We start from the raw sequence: 4,947 nt of genomic DNA, 5'->3' as shown, positions 1-4,947 counted from the left end.
ATGCTTGTAATTCATGTTTTCTTTCATCTATGTTGAAGTAGTTGAACTATTTAAGTTATTTTGGTACTTATCATATTCAGAATGTGTTGTAACTGTTATTATTGTTGTCGCATCCTCGTGGGCTATTCCGCTGGATAGTAGATAGATCTTCCTCGTTATATTGGTTTTGATGATTGTTGCATCTCTGTGGACTATTCGGCTTGATGTTGTATGGACCCTTCTTGTTCATGTGTTTCTCTACTAGGGTGGTACCACTACCTCTCTCTTAGAGGCTCACTTTTCCTCCCCTCCGAAGTGAAAGAAATTTAATGCACATACGATCAAACACTTACCAGGAACACCTCCTTTATCAAAGGCACCACGCATTCCACTCTCTTGCTGATAGTTAGAGCCAAGGAAAATATATAAGAATATATGGAAATCGGCCCGATATTTCGAATGGGGCTCCTACTCCAAATGGTGTGAGGTCTAATTGGGAATTCACATCGAAGAGACACTTTGGTTGACAAATTTCCAACACCATCAATAGGAGTGTAGCTAGACAAGCCAACAAGTAGTTCCATAATATGTACTCTAGGTTGACCTTTGTCCTAGAGTACATATTATGGAACTACTCTAGGTGTACACATAATGTGTATGCACTTTTGCAAGCAAGGGAGTCTATCTAGACAAGCCAACTAGAATCTAGCAAGGGAGTACACATTATGGAACTACAAAAATGGTAGCAAGGGAGTCTAGTTCGATGCATGAGTGGGTCAAGATCATCACCCTTCAGTTAGGCATTTCTTTGTCTAGACACCCCCCCCCCCCCCCAGAGGCCCTTCAATCTCTAGTCAGGATTCAATGGTTAGTAGAACCTTTTTAGATTTTTCAAAGAGTTAGGGAGCTCCTCACTATCTGAAACCAACAATGGAAGATGAAGCAACAATTTTAAAGCCACAACTATGTGAGAGGATGAGTATTTCATTTTCATTAAAGAACCATGCATAAGGTACCAAGGAAAGATCACAACCCAATAAAAGCATGAAATATGAATTTTATCCTTGCTAATTAACACATATTTTCCCACAATGTTCTTCTCATTAAGCAATTTGTTAGGCAATACACATGTAGAAATGTAATGGGCTTAAAAGAGAAAGATACAACACATAATTGTTTATCTCAACCTTCTATTTTAAAGGGTTGAATCTTGTCCTATTTTGAAATTTTGTATGTTTATGGGTGACATCTAGTTCGACCACAACATTTGTTAATATAAATTGGTGTGTTTGTTTTCTAAGAAAAAGTGCGATATTCATTTCAAGAAGAAAAATGGATGCAAGAAGAATATGCCTTAAGTACTTGTCGTTTTTCTTTATTAAGTATAACAAACAAAAAATTTACATATCAATTCACCAAAAAATCACCATAATATTGGACCTCTAATCGAAATTAAACAAGAAACAAAGATATAACCTTTTTAAACATATTTGGTGTTAAGCCCTAGACAAGCCCCATGATAACCCTAAAACCCCTTATTAATCCTTGGACATTGAGTTGTCAAATTTTAATTGTTATATTGTTATGCATGCCAGAACCTTACTTTATAATCGTACCCTTTGTCTCTTATATATACACCAAGGAGACCTAGTCTTGGGACCATCATATATTATCTTCTATTGTATTCACTATAAAAGGAGGTTCAACCCTCAAACTGGATTATGCTCTTTGAACTTCTTATCATTTTTAAGGCACATGGTTCATAGCATTGGGTATTAGAGCTATGGTCTTATGTTTTTTTTCTCCTTCAATCAAGACTTCATGGTATTTTTTTTTGTTCATTTGTTTGAGTTCTCCAAAGATTACATCAGGCTTGACTTATGGCTTGAGAAACCGCGGCCCAAAGGCATCTAAGCTGTCAAAATCACCTGGGGATCACACCCGGCTTAGGCCACACCAACCCTTAACATGGTTATATTTTTTCCCGGGAAGTTTTGAACCAGTGACCTTCACATCACATAGTGACTTAACAATACACCCGATCACAGTCTATTCTATGCCCCGTGGGCTGAGACTTTATGGTATTTTTCTATAGCTTCAAATAATGAAAAAATTAGGAGATTAAGGTAAAATAGTGAACTACATGTGGTAAAATTTTCAATTTTTTATTCGTTATACTTTCAAAGATATATCGTAGAGAAGCTAGGGTTTGTGGTTGTTCCTGAATTTAGTTTCCAATGAGTCATCTTGGACTCTTTGCCATAATTTTTTTTTCTCGGAAGATTCAAATAGTGAAATTTTGTAGAGGTGAAATAGAAATATCAAAATACATGCACTCAAAATTTAAGTTTTCATTTGATATATGTTCCAAGATATGACATATGGAAGTCAGGATTTATTATTGTTCTTAAATTCAATTTCAAACCAGTCATCTTGGATTTTTTGCCATAATTTTTTTTATGGGAAGCTTTAGATAATGAAATTTTGAGGATACTATGGAGATTTATTAGGTTAGCAGTGGTAAAAAATTTATATTTTGGTTCACTATAATTTTGGAGATATACCCTATGGAAGTTAGGGTTTGTGACTATTCCTGAAATCATTTTTTAAACCAAACATCTTGGTAGGTTCATTGTAACTTTATATAAGAGGGGTTTCAAACTGTGAAATTTCAAGAATTTAAAAAAACATATTGAAATACTTTGGGTTAAAAATTCCAAAACCAAATTTGAGAAATTGGACATGTGGCATGATGTCCAAATTCACTCTTGAGAAGAGGCCGACAAATAATAAGTTTTGAGAAAGTTACTATAACTTTCACTTGGCAAATAAAACTTTGATCATATTTGTGGAATTGAAAAGAAGACATGTCAAATTATTACGAGCCAAAATTTCAAACTCAAAAGTGGTTAAATTTAAGAGATATATAAGGACAAAGGTTAGCCATATATGTAATTTACAAATTAGTCTTTTGAAAGATACATAACTTACAATTGGCATAACTTTTGATTGGAAGATCTATTTTAGGTGATTTAAAATCTTTGATAAAGATATAAAAGAGTAGCATTATTTTTTTTATCACATGGCTCTTAAGGGTGTTTCAAAATATATTTGACCAAAAAAACCCTCAGAGAGATTTACTATGACTCAAGAGAAAAGAGAAGAGATTTCTCACTATATTGACAAGGGAGAAGAGAAATTGGAAAACAAAATGGATGAGATGGAAAATAATATGGAAGATTTGAAAAATTCCATGCCCATCCTTCTCTTAAATACCCAAGAGGAGAAACTTCCCAAAGGATATATGAAGTCTCAAGGAAATTATGAAAACATGGAGGAAATAAAGATTGAGTCCCCAAATCATGATTTTTCATCACCTTAAGGCCCATGCCATTAAGGATTCAATGTAGCACCACGTAACTACTTCATTCTAAATATGGATATGAAGAAGTTTGATGGCAGTGATCAATTTGTATGGTGTAAATGAATTTTTGAGAGGAAAATGATTATATTGTATCTTTTTCCATTTTTATGGAGGACTTGATAACATGTGATGGGGATATTAAGAGGAATAAATTCTTTAGACAATTGGTAAATATTTGGCAAAAAGGTCCCGTTACATAGCACATTCAACAATTCCAAAAGTCAAGTCTCAGGGTAAAGAACATTTTAGAGGATAATTTGTTTGACCTCTTTATGGGAACTTTAATGAAAAACATCCAACACGAGTAACTGATCAGGTGCTCAGTATTTAGCTCAAAATTCAAAGTTCTCAGATTTGCTCGAAAACTATATGACTGCGTTCGTCTTGTCATGACAATCACAATGCAATTCATTTGACTGAAAAGTGAGTCCGGATGAAGGAGAAAAGGCACGCTATTCGTTTTCCTAAACAGATAAAAAAATTGCAAAACGAGACATAATGATGACATGGCAGTACAGTCAGCATGATGGGAATCTTCTATCAGTTTTTTTCCCAATGAGGCTGTGACAAGTGTCACTTTAGGATTCACCAATTTGGTTGTGTAAAGGTGAAATTTCCCAATGTCCTCCAAGGTGGAATTATGGTTCATAGTGAATATTATGTGGACAATGTATTTAATATATATATATATATATATATATATATATATATATATGTATGTATATATATGTATCTATATATCTATATATACATATATATAATTTTATATGATTTTAAATTCATATATTATATTATAAATATATATATTAAACATTAAACATTAAACATTACAAATCCGCATATCCCAAAGCTCAAATTATATCAAAGTTCAATTAAATGTCATATGGTCAACGTAAAAGTCTGAACAATATTGTATGTGCAATGATTTATTTGGGCAGCAAAATATATATGGGATGGGTGAAGGGCAGGTTGAACCGTGACCTCCCCCTCCCAACTCCAACGCATTACCAATGGACCAAAGCACGAATCTTCAAAACATTAGCCCCGAACTTATATTTGAATGCTTCGGAAACGCCGACTCGGGGGTGGAGGGAGCCAGCCCCCTCCCCATGCGACCAAGCGCCGAAACCAACGGTTAGGGCTAGCGCTAAGCGTGCCCCTAATCCTGTTTATCACTAATTAAACCCATGTTAATGACGGATTAAGTTGGTGAAGGTTTTGGAGGCGCACCAAGTTTGGAAAAATTGCCATTTTTGGCAGTGTTAACTGGAGTCTCCTCCAGATTTAGCGGGGTTTCCTAGGGAAACATTGAATGAAGCATATCTTGCTCAATTTTCGACCAATTTTGGAAAATGAATAATCATTCCTATATGATTTATACATTATGAACTCATTGGTACAGGTTGCAGAGGCAATAGAAGACTTCTACAGGTGATTTTTCCATAAGGAATTTCAGGGAACTTTAGTACCACTAGGGAAGGAGGTTATGCCCAGATCAACCAAAGTCAGTATTCAGAGATCTAATACTCATTTTTGGCTAATTT

Source organism: Pinus tabuliformis, chromosome 9 (assembly GCF_031772625.1).
Source record: "Pinus tabuliformis cultivar Carrire ecotype Pingquan chromosome 9, CPIR1, whole genome shotgun sequence".
Taxonomy (NCBI): Eukaryota; Viridiplantae; Streptophyta; class Pinopsida; order Pinales; family Pinaceae; genus Pinus; species Pinus tabuliformis.
The sequence above is the reverse complement of the archived record's forward strand: the minus strand, read 5'-3'. Positions refer to the sequence as shown.